A 20,907-nucleotide genomic window follows, 5' to 3' on the forward strand; every position below is an offset into this window, starting at 1 on the left:
CTGAGTGTTGCTATTATAAACTGAATTCTATAGAAGAAAATATATCGAAGCGCGAATAAGTCTATAGCTTTGAATTGGAGAAAACTGTAATTATTTTCAGTTAAACTTTGTTTCCTTAATTGCTAAAGTATCATTTATCTTCTCTTTCTAGAGGTTGAACTAATTTTCTGCTTCAATCTAATTCAATTATTGGAATAAAGTAATATACACAAGAAGACTTTTAGAAACAATAAAACCTTAAAGATTTTGTGATAAACAACTCAAGAGCAATCATTTTTTCATTGTCATTGATCATTTTGTAAATCCGTCAATCTCTTTTAATAGTTTGACATTTAAATGAACTGATGAGATAAATTACATAAATATTTGAATAATTTAATATGTTTATTATCAAGTAAATTAACCAAATTTTCTTTAAAATTTGCATATTATTCAAATTTATTTTATAGTAAATTACATAAAAGAAATTCTTCTTGAGTTTCTGCTTTAATTATTTTTAAAGATTAATTATTAAAAAATTATATTAAAACTTTTGAATATTTAAAGATATTCTATAATCCTTATCGATTTAATTTAATTTTATTTTTTTCCTAAAATTTCTCAAAAATTTATAATAATCGAACCTGTCTGACAAAATTTTAACGCTTATTCTGAAATTAAGTTTCGTTGATTGGATGGCCATTAATATCTCATTACATTTATTGTGAATTTTATTTAAATTAAAAAAAAAAACTTAAAACTGAATAATCAATAATAAACATTCGCAAAAATTAAATTTTAACTAAAAATTATGATTTTCCGAAACAGATATTTACACGAATATAAATAAATCAAACCTGCGAGTAACGGACACTGACGGAAACGTAAAAAGTGGCCGTTGTTTGCAGGTTATTTTGTATGCATTTTCCTTCGACGTTCTTGAAAATATATATCCTGTTATAAATGTAATTATTTAATTATAAATATATAAAAATTAATATTTATAATTTGAACTAATCTATCGCGCAGTTAACTGAAGATTTGACATTAAATTTTCTCTATTTAATATTTATTATGTTAAAAAGCATCAGTTTTTAGAACTTATTAAAAATTAATTTTATGAAAAATTCAAGAAGCTGAGCGTAAGAATACTTCTAGAATATATATATATATATATATATATACATACATACATATATAATTTATTATTTTTTTAAAGGTGAAGTGTATAATTAATTTAATGTTTCTTAATTATATCATAATTAATTTCTTTATTAATTTAGTAAATTGATTAAATTATGGTAATTAATTAAACAATGTAACACAATAATTTAATTTCTTGTATTATCGAGTAATGAATTTCATTGATAAAACATTAAAAATCATTTAAATTTACTTATTACTCTGGGTTTGTATTCATTATAAAAGTTACATGTATACGTTTGAGGATTCTGTTCTTGACAGTTTGATGATGATAAAGAAGATTCGTCGCTGACCAATTCTTTGCATTTCACGTGTCAACAACGCTCTTCTTAATCATCTTCCACTAACAATACATCTTTCCAGAACACAATTGATCCTACGCGGCAAATTGATGATTCAACACAATAATTAATTCTTGTTGTGGAGCTGTTGGCAGGATAAATGTTGTTTTCCGTTAGATTGGGATGTGTTAATTATCTCATAGCACTTAATTAATATAATCATTAATTAATAATAAAATATGCAAGATATTTGATGATAAAAACATAGAAGTATCTTCGCAATTGTTCAGAGTAAAATCCTTGTTCAGGACGATGTTTTGTAATTTTAATCGATTTAGTTTCTGAAGCCACATGTTTAAGTGAAAACTTAATTCATGAACAGTTTCTAAGTTATGTTTTTACAGCTGATGATAATTTATTCGACAGTCGATAACTTATCTATAAATAAATAAACTCCATTGAAGACGATTCTTAGAACTGAGCAAATTTCCATCCGAAAGTTTCTCTCTTCTCCAGATAAACACTTAGTAGGGATTTTATAATTTATCTTTGCAAATTCATACATAATATAACATCAGAGAGACATACTGTGTGTGTAATTATTAAAATGACAAGAGATCATTAGGAACTTATCGGGCTGCAATTTGAAAAAAATTATAGACCTATAAATTCCCACTGTCATCTGTCCGTCCGTCTGCCTGTCTTTCCTTAATCTTGAGAATAGAATTAGATATATGAATTTCAAAATAAATATAGAAAACTTAGGGGTAGAAGGCCCAGATTAACTATATATGAACGTCCGATGCAAGTTGAAAGTCGTATTACTGTATTTAAATTCAAAACTTCTTCTGAAAGCAGTTAGATAGATGACTAGCACGACTCCATTGCTAACGGAAAAGTATGATGTACAGGGGCATTACTAATTTCAGGTGGAGAGCATACATTTTAAATGAAATAAAATAAAGATATGATTAAAAATTGCAATTCGGCATTATGGCCATGTTACAATAAATAATTGCTCGTTTATAAACACATACTTTCAGTCTAGTCTTTGTTTTGAAATTTATAACTTGTTTTTCATTATTCCTACCAGTGGTAGTGGATAAAACCACTGAACATTCTTCTCGCGGGTTCTCACCCCATCAACGAGCTGGTCACGTGGAGTTTTCACGTGTTTAACACCTAAATAGAAGCCAGTTTCCCATTAAAAGTCCTCCGGGAGGCAGATTGCCCATGTGTTGCGCATTGCCTTATTCCATCACACCACTCTATTCCATTATGCCATCACTTAAAAGTATGCAAATTTCGTAGAAATTATCAGAACGAGATAATTATACTTTATAGAACGGAAGATTCTGTAATTATTTTGTATCGGTACAGCATTTGATAGAATTTTAAATGAGTAAACAACTTCAAAAATATGCACTTAAGGGAATATCTAGTTTAATTATTCTGACGTGCGTATAAAATTTATAAAGATTATACTTTATGTGAATATTTTAAAATATTTTTATAAATATTCATTAAAATGTATTTGATAATATTATTTTAGAAGTTTTAAATATATTTACAAATATTTTTTCCTTCGTATATTCCAGACTATTCATTCAAAAACTATTCTTGTATCTGTATAAACAAATAATTAGAAAAAATTTTATTAAATTCAATTTCAAAGTATAAAAATATTCTTAATTAACTTAATCAGTAAAAGAAGATCGATTTAAATTATTTCAAAGCTTTACAGAATCGTCGAAAAGAAAAATGAAGTCACAATAGAAAAACAACAAAGAAATGTAAAATCAATCTTCTGTAAGAATTTTTCGAAAATTTGTAAATTATTTATTTTAAAAAATCCAGAAATTAAAATTAAAATTAATTTTCTTTTTTTTCTTTCCATTNTCTTTTATTTTTACATATTTTCTGACTCCAGAAATAAAAGACTAGAAATATTTTGAAAGTAACTTTTCATCCGAAAGATTAAAAAGTTTAAAGTTTACATCGTTGATTTATAGCTTAAAAAAAAAACTATCATATAAAGACAGATAAGAAGGAATATTTTCTTCACGTTGGACAGTACATTGCAGGAGGAGCAATAACAGAAAAATTAATGATCCTAGCAATAGCAATAAAATAAGTATGGGAGATAAGGAATTACAGTTAAGTCGAAGAGAAGAAAGATTTGCTGATTAAACGAATGTCATGCAACTTGCATGAGGATTACTCAATATCAGAACTCTTCAAATGACTATTAGACAAACTAAAAATAGATTTTTTTCCCTTTATTTTTTATATACACACCATCGTCTCGGTTGTCTTCATTATGCTAATGTAACAATTACATGTATTAGATGTACACGAGCGAAAAATACGTCAAACTGTAATTAATTACTGGTTAAGTGTGTGTATTAGAAACAATATAAATGAATAACGGTTACATTATTTGAAGTAATATCGCATTATTGAGTTATTAATGATTTGTTATACTGTGTCAATATGCTATTTTGGTGTTGGAGATAATTGAATTGTCTCAGTGTTGACAGAGTAAATTGTGTTGTGGTATATTAAATGCAGTGAGTATTTCTTTATTATTAAATATAACCGCGGTAAATAAAGTAAAACGAATATTTTTAACTGATGAATTAGCTTTTGAATATATAAAATTTATTAAAAGTATTTTCTACGGAAAAAAAAATAATGAAAAACTATTTTTAAAAAACTATAATTTTTAATATGACGTTTCTTTGTAAGAACTTTTTGAAAAATTCTAAAAAAGTAATTAAAAAAGGATTATTTAAACTATTTTTACAATGATTTTAATAAAATGTGAAACAATTTTCATTTTAAAATCGATATAAAAAGGGTAATAAAAAATTGAGATGCGTTAAAATGAAGTAAATTCATTGTTGATGGAGATTCCAATACGAATTATTCCGAATGGCTAACACCACTGTTCAGTGATATTGGTTGGTCGCGGGTTCCTACCTCACCTCACTTGACGTTTTTGGATTTTCTTTGCGTGTGTAACCTCTAAATAGGGACAGTTTCCTGTAGAATGTCCTCCTTGATAGAATGCTCATAAGTCGCGCTGCCTCATCCCACCAACCCCCAATCCAACACTAATTTAAAAAATAAAAAAAAAAGTAGAGTAAAAATATATTAAATGTAAGATCATCAGAACGATTGAGGTTCACAATGGGGCGTCTGGGTGATGAGGGACAGTACCCGACATATCTAGAGTGGACCACTTACAAAAAATTCCTGTTTTTTGATCCTTCTGGATTTGATTTGGGTCACCAGAGTGNTTTTCATTTTAAAATCGATATAAAAAGGGTAATAAAAAATTGAGATGCGTTAAAATGAAGTAAATTCATTGTTGATGGAGATTCCAATACGAATTGTTCCGAATGGCTAACACCACTGTTCAGTGATATTGGTTGGTCGCGGGTTCCTACCTCACCTCACTTGACGTTTTTGGGTTTTCTTTGCGTGTGCAACCTCTAAATAGGGACAGTTTCCCGTAGAATGTCCTCCTTGATAGAATGCTCATAAGTCGCGCTGCCTCATCCCACCAACCCCCAATCCAACACTAATTTAAAAAATAAAAAAAAAAGTAGAGTAAAAATATAAATCTTAATTTTAAAAGACTTATATAAATATGAAATATTTAAAGTTTTTTACTTTGAAAAAAACGAAAGAAGATGGAAACGTCGTGAAATTTGTGACAAAGCGTCAACATACTTCTGAAACTTGACAGAAAGACATGTGAATTGACGGGATTAGATGACAAAAAACAGAGCATCGGAGACACATGGGCAAACTATTCATTGTCTAAGTAATGGATGGTTGAATCACTCGGAATTGAATGGAAAGAGACAGCTGACTATCTGGCTGCTGGCATTTTGCTCTGTTCCACTACAGTAAAGACTGTTCTACTATTTTTCCACATATTTTATCTTTTATAAATTGCTTAAAATCTATATAAAATCATTATTTTAAATTTTATCATCCATATTTCTCCGACATTAATTACGAAGAGAAATACATAAACATGCTTATTAAAAATTAATCTAAATAAAGACTAGCAGGTAAGAATTTCAATTTCCGATGATATAAAGCTGCGGAAATTTCTCAAAATTGATGATATCGACAAAATCATTAAATGTATATCCATCATTGATGTCATCGGAAATATGGAAGAATTCATCCACATCGTTGAAAAATCGCATAAAATGCTAAATATTTAGCGATAGAAAATTAAAACTACAGGCATAGAAAATAATATTTCTACCGATTTTACTATAAATAAAATAATTTTAATAACATCGGCAGAATTTTTTATACGCGTATTTAATGATGAGCTAACGATTAATGAATTGGAAATTCATTCGAGTGAATAGAAGAGTAATGTACTTAAAGCTTGAATATTTATCTTTTGAAGGAAGACTTTTAAGAGGAATGAATAATCTTGAATATTTACTTAACATGTATACTCTACTTATTATGTAGTGCATTAAATAATACACCTACATATTAAATATTTTATCACGAAGAAAATAGTTCTCAGAATAGTTTTGTCGTTTTATTTAGTCTCCATACAGTCTGGTTTCTCATTTTCCAGTTAGAGTTTCGAAAATTTATGTTAGAATTTTCGTTAAAATCGCGAGTTACAGTATTAAATTAATAGAGAGGTTGCCGCCGACGTTTTCAACGCGAAAACGTGTACGTCGGACGTTCAGCGCTGCCTTCTTATAGGCCTAGAAGTTTGACAATGGCGTTTGGAACGTCAGTGGAATCATGCTCGACCTTCTAAACGCCTTTGTCAAACTTCTAGGCTTACAGGATGGAGGCACTGAACGTCCGACGTACACGTGTAGACGTCGGCCGCAACCTCTCTAATAACCGATTTTATTTACATTCTAAAAAGTATCGTTTGCTCTTACAGGCTATTTTCTTATTGTGTTAAATTAATTTCTCAAATTTTCACTTTTCAGTTAAAAGTAAAAGCTAAAATTAAAAAAAATAAATATATGTACCTACATTAAATTTCGTTTTATAACTACATATTTATTATTTTCAGTTTTCTCAGCTAGCCACTGATTGAGTTGATAAAACCACTGAACATTAGTCGTGGATTCGCGCCTGACCAACGGGCAAGCCACGTGCTGTTTTCCGGATTTTCTTCACGTATCAAATACCTAAATAGGAGCCAGTTTCCCACAGAAAGTCCTCCCATGAGGCACCCCCTTCGGCATGTGTTTCGTTGCCCTATGCCATCAATCCAATCCAATCCAGTTTTCTTGAATATGTGATAAAAAATATGTATTATGAGAATCTTTTATTCATAAAGTTGTTTACAGAGATTATTTATTTGCTTGCTTTTACCCATTTTATAGCATATTTTATTTTTAAATTATGATCAGATCTTTCCTTTAGATTTTTCTTTCCTGCAGTGATTCAATTTACCAGTTTTATTATTATTATTTACTCTAACTTATCACTTATATATTACAAAATGAGATATTTTACTTTCTAAACTTTACTTTTATCTAAAAATTGCATTAGATTTCAATTAAGAAACAAAACTATTCTGACTGGATTTGCTTCGTCGTAATTTTCACAAGGATCGTACCTCAACAGTATAAATTTCTTCTTTTATTTTTACATATTTTCTGACTCCAGAAATAAAAGACTAGAAATATTTTGAAAGTAACTTTTCATCCGAAAGATTAAAAAGTTTAAAGTTTACATCGTTGATTTATAGCTTAAAAAAAAAACTATCATATATTGTACGTTTAATCGTAAAATTTTTTTATATTTATTACCATAGATCAATAAATTAAATCAGTATTTTTATTAAAAGAGTGTATATATATATATATATCCTGCATATATTATCCCATATATTATATAAAGTCGACCTTCAATAACTGCCACCTGTACACAGCGGACATTTTAGGAGTTTTTTTTAAACAAAAATGCATAAAAATAACTTTCGAACAACTTTCATCTTTAAACAATAGCCATTTTTTTTTCAGGAACATTTTATTAACTAAAATGTATACAAAATTACCTCCAAAAAAAGGCCATCTTTTATGTTCCCTTTAGTAGCCATTGTTCAGAGATTTCACTCTAATTGAATATACAGTAATTCTAACAGTATAAAGGTAACAAAGATAATCTCCTGTTTATTATTACTTTTTTTAATAAAAAGAATAAAATTAGTTTTTGTTCAATTTTAATGAACATTGGTATAGAATTACTTCATAAATCACTTTGTGTCGTTTTCATTTACAGGTATTAAGTGCTTTTGATTATGGACTTCGATAATTGAAAGAAAATTGTAAAAGGAGAAACAAACAAAAAAAAAACAAATACCTGTAATAGCAAATATAAATTGAGGATATAAATTGATTATTAATGCAGTAGAAATTTTGTTTTGATTCAAAAATAAATTTCTATAAAATAGAAAGTACAGTACATCGAAAAATTGTTTTCCCATGTTACAGTTTTCTGTTTGTAGCAATTACTCGATTGATGTTTTATTTTTTGTGGAGTCAATAGTTTGTCACAATCAATTCTCTTCAATTTTAGAGGACTCTAAGTGATTCTCTAACTCGGAAAATTCTTAGCTTGCTTTAATACTTACCAGGACCGAGAAGATAAAACCGCTGAATAATGGTAGTTGGTCGCGGGTTCGCGCCTCATCAACGCGGGGTCATCCTAGTTTTTTTGTCACGTATGTTATACCTGTTTCCTGTAGAAAGTCTCCCGAGTGGCATCCTTCTTGGCAGATCGTCACGTGTTGCGTTTTTATACCTTAACATGCTTTAAATTTTTATTCTTTAAATGTGTTAATTAAAATATTATATTACAGGTTTTATTATTTAATTAAACAACATTATCTTCTAATTAACATAAGAAATTATTCAGATAATTCAGTAATGTGCTGGAATATCTTGCTTATTATATTAACTTATCATATTCATCTCATGAAACTTTCGCATTATTTTAAATATTTATTTAATGTTGTTAATGCACTAAAAGATATTGAATGGTCGTATAATTTCAGCTGTTCGGATTAAATTTATATAAAGGAATCGTTTTAATGTGTGTATATGCATATATATATATTCTCGAATGAGCGATTATATAATATATAATCGGTTTGTGTTCCCGTCGGTGATCGTTGTTCGGAGGTTTGTCTGTACTAGACTATTTTTTACAGAATCATATTCTTCTAATGTTACAAACATATATGTTTATGTTGAGGCAGACAATTAAAATTTCCTTGGAAACATGTTTTTATGGTAAAGACACATTCGATTTCAGAAAGATCTTTTAAATCCTTCAACCGCACAACCCTCTTATAGTAAATACACCCTGTTGTATTGTGAAGTGAATATTGGAGAAAAACTGTCCTTGAATTTTTTCGAAGTTAAATTAAAATAATTGTTATAGAAGCGTGAAAATGGCGCCACGGTGTCTCTCTGCTTCATATTTATTTATATAAGCAGCAGAAAAAGAAAAAATGAAGAAGTAAATCATATTGACTTGAATTTCTGAGTACACGTGGAAAATTCCATTTACGTCATGTATTTTGAAGGAAAATTACTCTAATTCATTTAAATTTGCAATATAAGTCAAATATAAAGCTGTAAACTAGTACGAATGACAACGAAAACTTTTATGATGAGGAATATAAAGTGAAAATTGTATAATTTATGTTTCTCGTTATTTAATTCAAAATTCTCTATTAAAATTTCATCCGTGTTTCGTTGTCAGCAGAGAATTTCAGTAATAATAATTATGATGAAAATGCAAAATAATTTTTTCTAAGAACGAGCTATTTATATTTTGACTTAATTATTCCAAATGGCCCACCAGTGATCGAATGGCTAAAACTACTGAATGCTTGTAGTTAGTCATTGGTTCGCACCTCATCAATGGGCTGGCTGCGTTGAATTTTCCAAGTTTTCTTCTCACGTCTAATTTTTAAATAGGTGTTTCCCATCGAAAGTCCTACCAGAAGACACATCCATTGGCAGATCGCCTACGTGTTGCGTTGCTTTATCCCATTAATCTAATCCAATCCAGTCTTCCAAATGATGAATCGTATTAAATAATATTTTATTGTAAAATTAGCAATTAAAAATAAAAGAAACATTATAAAATATTAGGGTAATGCAAACCTAGAATTTTCTAGAGTATTATAGTACAATATTAATTTCAAAATCAAAACAGTATATTCAAGAAAGTAACTGCCATTACACTCAACCACCATCTTCCATCGATTGGGCAGGTCACGGATTCCTGCTGACTAAAACTCAAGCTGTCTTAACTCGAAGAAATCTACAAGTGCCATTTTCATCTCCTCATCATCAGCAAACTGCTTTCCATCCAAGAAATGTTGCATGTAGCGGAAGAGATGGTAGTCGAATGATTTAATGTCTGGGCTATACGGGGGGTGAGGAGAATTTCCCAGCCAAGATCGAGCAGTTTCTGTCAGGTTAATATTGACTCGTGTGGTCTTGCAATGTCATGAAAAAAGCGCACAATGTTCATCTGTGGACGAACTACGGTGGATTGGTCACAACCAAATAACTTGCTTATTTCTCGCGTGGTCAGATATGGGTTGGCTTGCACTAGCTGTCGCAGCTCGTCATCCAATATGATGGAAGGCCTTCCTGAGCGTAACCAATCTTCTACTTCATATTCCTCAGCTTTAAATTTACTAAACCAATCTCAGATTATAGACTTAGAGACGACATTCTTGCCGAACGCTTACACTATACGGCAATAAGATTCAGCTGCTTTTATACCAAATTGATAATCGTAAAGATTATCAATTTGGTATAAATGCAACTGAATCAAGAGCTCGTGTGAATTTGATCATGAGAAAGTGTTGGCAAACTTGAAATATTTGAAAAGATGCCATCTAGAAGGTTCTTGTGGTGCATTTACATACACCAAAACAAACTTCTACATGTCATCTGTCAGAGAACGATTTCGAATATTCTAAACAAAATTCCAGAAACTTTTGCATCAACCCAATGGCTTTGTTTGGTTTGATGGAATAAGGTAACGCAACAAATAGGTGATGTGCCTAGAGGAGATGCTTCCGGAGTAAACTTTCTACGGAAAATTCTCCTATTCAAATGAAAAGGCAGAAAAAATTTCAACTGGCATCTCGTGATAAGGCAGGAACCCATTACCAGTATTCACCAAATTAATTAATATCATACTTAATTACTTTAGTCGAATGTTGCCAGCCCGATGGTGAGGCGCGAATTCGCGACAAGTGATATTGTATACAATTTCTACAACTGAATACAGGATGTTTAGAAATTCTTCTTTCAAATTTATAGGACAGATTCCTCAAGAAAAACTAAGATAAAAATGTTCAGTAACATTTATTGAATAAAGGTTTATTAAGGAGTTACAGATGTTTAAAGTTCAGTGATGTCACTTACGGAATTTGATGCATATGAAAAGTTTATATATATATATATATTATCATAATCTTTAATTTTCATTAAAATAAATATTTTTTAAGTGAATATAATAAATTTTTACCTTTTCAGCAAATTATTACCGCTATACAGCAGGTATAAAAATAAAATAAAATATGCAGACGCGGGGAGCTTACGTCACAAAGTAAAAGGAAGATCCTCTTGTCCGAATTATGGTCATGGAACAAGAAATTCAATACATACCAGAGATCATGCTTCACAGATACAATGTTTGCATAGACATTGCAGATTGCCATATCGAGCAGCTCTTGTGTAATGAATCAGAATGCAAAGGGAAACAAACGCTTAAGAAGTACAGTAGAACCTCGAAAACTCGGCTCTCGATAACCCGGCACTCCGGATAACTCGGCCACACCCTGGCAGGGCAAAAAAATCCTTAGTTAATTAATTTTCATTATAGACAGCTTTATAAAAGTATAAAAGCTCTCATAAAGTATTTTTCTGAGGTCTGTCTTATCAGGTAAATTACTGTACACAGTGTATTCATTAATTTTCATTTTCATGTAGTAAAGGCTCTATGCCTTCATAAAGGACATACTTTTCCTTTGTTTAAGGGTATTTGGGCAGTTTATTCTCTGTTTTATTCTCAAGTAAGCAATACATACAAGTACAGTACAGTATTTTCTGAGGAAACATTCGTACTTCTTTTTTTTAACCCCATTCCCGATAACCCGGCATTTTCACAAACTCGGCCACCCTTCGGTCCACATTAGGCCGAGTTTTCGAGGTTCTACTGTATTACATATTTTTATAAAAAGAACGTGACTTTCAAATACATAAAAATAAAGTACAACATTTTGACTTATTGTTTTTCTTAAAACCTTTCAATTTAAATAACAGAATAAAACATGAATTTGTCCTCACTTGTACGAAAATCCTGAAAATCCTGGAAGTGACGTCACTGAAATTTAAATGGCTATAACTCCTTAATAAAGGCTTTATTCGAAAAAACGTTACTAAATATTTTTATCTTAGCTTTTCTTAAGAAAACTGTCCTAAAAGTTTATAACAGGAAATTCAAAACATCCTTATATTAGTGACTATATAGCTCAAGATAATAAATTACAAAAAAACTAATTTTAAAGATCAAGCAACGAGTTGCTTAACTTTTCCGGCAACATTTAAAATTTCGGTAGAGCAATCTGTTACATTTTATTATTGAAAACTTTTTATATTTTTAATTATTATAAAATGACTTTAAGCGTAGTTTTGAGGGTAGGGATGGGTTTTATAAAAAAACTGTAAATGCTAATAAAAAACAAAATCGTCGTTAAGTCCGATTCTCCTCGAGATAAGATACACGACTTCCCTATATCTCCCCACCGCATCGATCTTTAAACACCAAAATTTAATAGCATTAATTCCCCTAATATAAAAACCTCCTTTCAAAATTTCAGAAATTTTCGACAAAAAGCACAAGAGTTATTAAGCTCCAAACAGGGTGAACAAAACACACGCCCCCGCAAATACGCAAATACACTACCCCTTGACATCCATGCATACAGGAGAAAAACCTCTAATTTTTTTACATTTCTCGATGTTTCAAGATGCTCTGAGTTCAAAAGTATAAAAATCTTGGCGGAAGTTTTTTTTTTTTTTTTAAACCGATTGCCATATTTTCCCTCTGTTATATATATAACAGAGCGAAGAAAGTAAAAATTAAATAACAGAATGATAAATATTATTAATTTTTAAGTGTCCTGTAGAATTTTTAAAATATATTTCATTTGAATGAATTTCAGAAAATCAAAAAATGTCAGCTTATTAGATGTAAATTCCTTCAAGTTTTAAGAAGGAAAAAAAGACATAGAGAAGGATTTATAATGCATTGAAAAACCATTATTTATAAGCTGTTCTTTAAGCCTTTTTAACAATAATAAAAATTGGTATTTTTACTTCCCCGGCTGTTATATATAACAGAGAAAAAGTATGTAGATCGGTCCAAAAAATTACTCTCCAAGATTTTTACATTTTTGAACTCAGAAGACCTTGAAACATCGATAAATGCAAAAAAAAAAATAATAAAAGATAAAAAAATTGAGGGTTTTTTTTCCTGTTTGTGTGGATGAAGGCTCGATTTTGTTTACCTACTTTGAAGCTTAATAACTCCTCTTTTTTTGTCGAAAATTTCCGATTTTTTTTATCAATATATGGGCATTGATACTATTAAATTTTGATGGTTAAATAAATGTTAAGGGATAGGGAGATAGAGGGTGTCATGTATATTAAAAATGTAAATTAAAAATCTTAAATTAAATTAAAGTCGTTTCTATATAATTTTTCGAGAAATAATGCAAAAAATTATTGACAATTTTGGTTTTACTATATTTATCGATATATCAATCTCACTTTTGAACGGAAGAGTGTTAATGAAAGGTTATACTTTTTTATTAACACCAATACATTTCAAGCGAAAAAGCATAGAAAAATAGTCGCTGGTATAAAATTTTAAAGGTGTTCACGTAGGACCTAAGTTTATAATACTCCTGGTTGATTTGTTGGGATACGGCAACTCAACACGTATGCGATCTGCCGAGGAGTAATTCCTCTAGGAAGTAATTTCTACGGGAAGCTGACCCCTATTTAGGTGTTAGACACGTAAAGAAATCTGGAAAATTCCACGTGGCTAGCACGTTGGTAAAGCTCGAACCCGAGACCAACTATCTGTGTTCAGTGATTTTATTCAATCGACCATAGAAAAAAAAACCTGGCTTATAAGAATATATTTAATATTGATTACATGCTAACATTTCTGGGTTTCTAATTCCACCAGTGGCCAAGTGGATAAAACTACTAAACACTAGTAATTGGTCGCGGGTTCATCCTGATCAACGAGTTGGACAGGAGTTTCCAGGTTTTCTTCACGTGTCTAATACCTAAATAGAAGCAAGTTTCCCATAGAGTCTACCCAGATGGCAGACCGTTGGCAGATTGCTGAAGTGTTCCTTATTCCATTGATTCAATCCAATTTAGATTTGCAAACAATGGACAAAACTCATCTAGGATTGACATAGACGGGAATGAGGAATGACACTGTATTTCGAATTATCAAAAGAAAATCAGTAAAATCTGAATAAGATTTGAAGTGAAATTTCTTATAGTAGTTTAAAATTTCCTGAAATATCATTCTTCAACATCGTATAATCAAGTTTATAGATATATTGTACCTTTGATATTTCAGGTTTTTCACTCTCAAAACAGTGAAAAATCTAAACAATTTTTTTAAGGATCGTTGATTGCTCTGTGAATTATATTTCAATAAAAACTATAAATAATTGTTCTTCAACGTTGTTTATAGATTTATTGGAATTTTCACTTTTAAAATTAAGGTAGAATTTAATCATTATTTTTATTTTATAACTTATTTTTACAGAAATGTCTTTCATATCCTGAAATGTCACCATTCCTGATTTGGTTGTATTTACAGTAGACTGTTAAATATCTCTCTGAATAGCGTTGAATAGAGATGCTTTAATTNCATAGATCAATAAATTAAATCAGTATTTTTATTAAAAGAGTGTATATATATATATATATCCTGCATATATTATCCCATATATTATATAAAGTCGACCTTCAATAACTGCCACCTGTACACAGCGGACATTTTAGGAGTTTTTTTTAAACAAAAATGCATAAAAATAACTTTCGAACAACTTTCATCTTTAAACAATAGCCATTTTTTTTTCAGGAACATTTTATTAACTAAAATGTATACAAAATTACCTCCAAAAAAAGGCCATCTTTTATGTTCCCTTTAGTAGCCATTGTTCAGAGATTTCACTCTAATTGAATATACAGTAATTCTAACAGTATAAAGGTAACAAAGATAATCTCCTGTTTATTATTACTTTTTTTAATAAAAAGAATAAAATTAGTTTTTGTTCAATTTTAATGAACATTGGTATAGAATTACTTCATAAATCACTTTGTGTCGTTTTCATTTACAGGTATTAAGTGCTTTTGATTATGGACTTCGATAATTGAAAGAAAATTGTAAAAGGAGAAACAAACAAAAAAAAAACAAATACCTGTAATAGCAAATATAAATTGAGGATATAAATTGATTATTAATGCAGTAGAAATTTTGTTTTGATTCAAAAATAAATTTCTATAAAATAGAAAGTACAGTACATCGAAAAATTGTTTTCCCATGTTACAGTTTTCTGTTTGTAGCAATTACTCGATTGATGTTTTATTTTTTGTGGAGTCAATAGTTTGTCACAATCAATTCTCTTCAATTTTAGAGGACTCTAAGTGATTCTCTAACTCGGAAAATTCTTAGCTTGCTTTAATACTTACCAGGACCGAGAAGATAAAACCGCTGAATAATGGTAGTTGGTCGCGGGTTCGCGCCTCATCAACGCGGGGTCATCCTAGTTTTTTTGTCACGTATGTTATACCTGTTTCCTGTAGAAAGTCTCCCGAGTGGCATCCTTCTTGGCAGATCGTCACGTGTTGCGTTTTTATACCTTAACATGCTTTAAATTTTTATTCTTTAAATGTGTTAATTAAAATATTATATTACAGGTTTTATTATTTAATTAAACAACATTATCTTCTAATTAACATAAGAAATTATTCAGATAATTCAGTAATGTGCTGGAATATCTTGCTTATTATATTAACTTATCATATTCATCTCATGAAACTTTCGCATTATTTTAAATATTTATTTAATGTTGTTAATGCACTAAAAGATATTGAATGGTCGTATAATTTCAGCTGTTCGGATTAAATTTATATAAAGGAATCGTTTTAATGTGTGTATATGCATATATATATATTCTCGAATGAGCGATTATATAATATATAATCGGTTTGTGTTCCCGTCGGTGATCGTTGTTCGGAGGTTTGTCTGTACTAGACTATTTTTTACAGAATCATATTCTTCTAATGTTACAAACATATATGTTTATGTTGAGGCAGACAATTAAAATTTCCTTGGAAACATGTTTTTATGGTAAAGACACATTCGATTTCAGAAAGATCTTTTAAATCCTTCAACCGCACAACCCTCTTATAGTAAATACACCCTGTTGTATTGTGAAGTGAATATTGGAGAAAAACTGCCCTTGAATTTTTTCGAAGTTAAATTAAAATAATTGTTATAGAAGCGTGAAAATGGCGCCACGGTGTCTCTCTGCTTCATATTTATTTATATAAGCAGCAGAAAAAGAAAAAATGAAGAAGTAAATCATATTGACTTGAATTTCTGAGTAAACGTGGAAAATTCCATTTACGTCATGTATTTTGAAGGAAAATTACTCTAATTCATTTACATTTGCAATATAAGTCAAATATAAAGCTGTAAACTAGTACGAATGACAACGAAAACTTTTATGATGAGGAATATAAAGTGAAAATTGTATAATTTATGTTTCTCGTTATTTAATTCAAAATTCTCTATTAAAATTTCATCCGTGTTTCGTTGTCAGCAGAGAATTTCAGTAATAATAATTATAATGAAAATGCAGAATAATTTTTTCTAAGAACGAGCTATTTATATTTTGACTTAATTATTCCAAATGGCCCACCAGTGATCGAATGGCTAAAACTACTGAATGCTTGTAGTTAGTCATTGGTTCGCACCTCATCAATGGGCTGGCTGCGTTGAATTTTCCAAGTTTTCTTCTCACGTCTAATTTTTAAATAGGTGTTTCCCATCGAAAGTCCTACCAGAAGACACATCCATTGGCAGATCGTCTACGTGTTGCNAAAGTATTTTTCTGAGGTCTGTCTTATCAGGTAAATTACTGTACACAGTGTATTCATTAATTTTCATTTTCATGTAGTAAAGGCTCTATGCCTTCATAAAGGACATACTTTTCCTTTGTTTAAGGGTATTTGGGCAGTTTATTCTCTGTTTTATTCTCAAGTAAGCAATACATACAAGTACAGTACAGTATTTTCTGAGGAAACATTCGTACTTCTTTTTTTTAACCCCATTCCCGATAACCCGGCATTTTCACAAACTCGGCCACCCTTCGGTCCACATTAGGCCGAGTTTTCGAGGTTCTACTGTATTACATATTTTTATAAAAAGAACGTGACTTTCAAATACATAAAAATAAAGTACAACATTTTGACTTATTGTTTTTCTTAAAACCTTTCAATTTAAATAACAGAATAAAACATGAATTTGTCCTCACTTGTACGAAAATCCTGAAAATCCTGGAAGTGACGTCACTGAAATTTAAATGGCTATAACTCCTTAATAAAGGCTTTATTCGAAAAAACGTTACTAAATATTTTTATCTTAGCTTTTCTTAAGAAAACTGTCCTAAAAGTTTATAACAGGAAATTCAAAACATCCTTATATTAGTGACTATATAGCTCAAGATAATAAATTACAAAAAAACTAATTTTAAAGATCAAGCAACGAGTTGCTTAACTTTTCCGGCAACATTTAAAATTTCGGTAGAGCAATCTGTTACATTTTATTATTGAAAACTTTTTATATTTTTAATTATTATAAAATGACTTTAAGCGTAGTTTTGAGGGTAGGGATGGGTTTTATAAAAAAACTGTAAATGCTAATAAAAAACAAAATCGTCGTTAAGTCCGATTCTCCTCGAGATAAGATACACGACTTCCCTATATCTCCCCACCGCATCGATCTTTAAACACCAAAATTTAATAGCATTAATTCCCCTAATATAAAAACCTCCTTTCAAAATTTCAGAAATTTTCGACAAAAAGCACAAGAGTTATTAAGCTCCAAACAGGGTGAACAAAACACACGCCCCCGCAAATACGCAAATACACTACCCCTTGACATCCATGCATACAGGAGAAAAACCTCTAATTTTTTTACATTTCTCGATGTTTCAAGATGCTCTGAGTTCAAAAGTATAAAAATCTTGGCGGAAGTTTTTTTTTTTTTTTTAAACCGATTGCCATATTTTCCCTCTGTTATATATATAACAGAGCGAAGAAAGTAAAAATTAAATAACAGAATGATAAATATTATTAATTTTTAAGTGTCCTGTAGAATTTTTAAAATATATTTCATTTGAATGAATTTCAGAAAATCAAAAAATGTCAGCTTATTAGATGTAAATTCCTTCAAGTTTTAAGAAGGAAAAAAAGACATAGAGAAGGATTTATAATGCATTGAAAAACCATTATTTATAAGCTGTTCTTTAAGCCTTTTTAACAATAATAAAAATTGGTATTTTTACTTCCCCGGCTGTTATATATAACAGAGAAAAAGTATGTAGATCGGTCCAAAAAATTACTCTCCAAGATTTTTACATTTTTGAACTCAGAAGACCTTGAAACATCGATAAATGCAAAAAAAAAAATAATAAAAGATAAAAAAATTGAGGGTTTTTTTTCCTGTTTGTGTGGATGAAGGCTCGATTTTGTTTACCTACTTTGAAGCTTAATAACTCCTCTTTTTTTGTCGAAAATTTCTGATTTTTTTTATCAATATATGGGCATTGATACTATTAAATTTTGATGGTTAAATAAATGTTAAGGGATAGGGAGATAGAGGGTGTCATGTATATTAAAAATGTAAATTAAAAATCTTAAATTAAATTAAAGTCGTTTCTATATAATTTTTCGAGAAATAATGCAAAAAATTATTGACAATTTTGGTTTTACTATATTTATCGATATATCAATCTCACTTTTGAACGGAAGAGTGTTAATGAAAGGTTATACTTTTTTATTAACACCAATACATTTCAAGCGAAAAAGCATAGAAAAATAGTCGCTGGTATAAAATTTTAAAGGTGTTCACGTAGGATCTAAGTTTATAATACTCCTGGTTGATTTGTTGGGATACGGCAACTCAACACGTATGCGATCTGCCGAGGAGTAATTCCTCTAGGAAGTAATTTCTACGGGAAGCTGACCCCTATTTAGGTGTTAGACACGTAAAGAAATCTGGAAAATTCCACGTGGCTAGCACGTTGGTAAAGCTCGAACCCGAGACCAACTATCTGTGTTCAGTGATTTTATTCAATCGACCATAGAAAAAAAAACCTGGCTTATAAGAATATATTTAATATTGATTACATGCTAACATTTCTGGGTTTCTAATTCCACCAGTGGCCAAGTGGATAAAACTACTAAACACTAGTAATTGGTCGCGGGTTCATCCTGATCAACGAGTTGGACAGGAGTTTCCAGGTTTTCTTCACGTGTCTAATACCTAAATAGAAGCAAGTTTCCCATAGAGTCTACCCAGATGGCAGACCGTTGGCAGATTGCTGAAGTGTTCCTTATTCCATTGATTCAATCCAATTTAGATTTGCAAACAATGGACAAAACTCATCTAGGATTGACATAGACGGGAATGAGGAATGACACTGTATTTCGAATTATCAAAAGAAAATCAGTAAAATCTGAATAAGATTTGAAGTGAAATTTCTTATAGTAGTTTAAAATTTCCTGAAATATCATTCTTCAACATCGTATAATCAAGTTTATAGATATATTGTACCTTTGATATTTCAGGTTTTTCACTCTCAAAACAGTGAAAAATCTAAACAATTTTTTTAAGGATCGTTGATTGCTCTGTGAATTATATTTCAATAAAAACTATAAATAATTGTTCTTCAACGTTGTTTATAGATTTATTGGAATTTTCACTTTTAAAATTAAGGTAGAATTTAATCATTATTTTTATTTTATAACTTATTTTTACAGAAATTGCGAGAGAACATTTTAAATTTTAAAATATTGAATTGTTTTAAATATTTAAAATTTGATATAAATCTTATTTTCTCGACTGTTATAGAATTGAGGAAAATTATTGTAATCAGTCAAATTTCGACTCTTTGTGTCATTAGCATTTATTGACGATTTAAATTTCCCTAGTCCAAAAAAAGTGTGTAAGTTGTTCTTTATTTTGCACTGTATCTTAGGACCAATGAACGAAAAATTTTGAAATTTGGCAGGAATAGGGGCATTGATACTATTACATTTTGGGTATTATAAATCAAGAGAGGGTTGTAGTGGTCATATCTCGAGTTGGGTCAGATCATAAAAATTTTACTCGTTATTGGCATACAATATTTTTTTAAAACTTACTCTTAATTCTCAAAATAAGGCTTTTGCCTTTTTTCTCTAACCTTTAGAAATTATAATTGAAAATTATTGGGCTTGCTTCCTGATTCTTTTAACCTCCTGTTCGAGTGCCGGATAAGTCATCAAACAACCTCATATAATCTACCAAGTGTTTTAAAACTTTTATATAAGTTTAGAGTTTTAAAAATTAATTATAATTTTGTAAAATTTCGTATAAATATATGTTTAATGTAAAAACAATTTATATGTAAATGCAATGCACGAACTCTCTATTTCAACATGTTATCTGTTGTTTTCTCCTAAGGGATGTCTGCACTACTAAAAGAAGCAAGTGAGACGTAAACAAGTGTTCATATAGATATCGACTCCTAGTAGAAAGCTTTTAAAACTATATTTTGTTTCATTTAAGGCAACATTATAAAATATATATGAAGAATAATATTAAAAATTGAGATAAAAATTACGATCGTACGAAGACATTATCTTGAATAAAATATACATCGAAAGCATTTTTTATTCTTTCTATTTAAATCAAAAGAAAATCACGCAAATAAAGAATTTACTTTAATGTTATTACTTAATCGAATAGCCTTATTATTTTCTATCGAATAAAAAAAATGAGATAATTTACATAATAATTTTTACGTCTAATTACGTTATTAACACATTTTCTCATAAGAAAACTAAAAATGACTTCAAATTGATGTAATAGTGTACTAATAAAAAAATTCAATTCGCTAATTATTTGAAAAGTATAGAGACAAGAGATAATATATATGAAAAATATAAAACTTCAATGTAAATAAATGGAGTAGAGATTATATCTTAACATCCGAGATTATCGACTTGGACGAAGGGATATTCTATCGATT

The sequence above is a fragment of the Centruroides sculpturatus genome, unplaced genomic scaffold, assembly GCF_000671375.1.
Source record: "Centruroides sculpturatus isolate CEXI.00-Female unplaced genomic scaffold, Cexi_2.0 scaffold657, whole genome shotgun sequence".
NCBI classification, from domain to species: Eukaryota; Metazoa; Arthropoda; class Arachnida; order Scorpiones; family Buthidae; genus Centruroides; species Centruroides sculpturatus.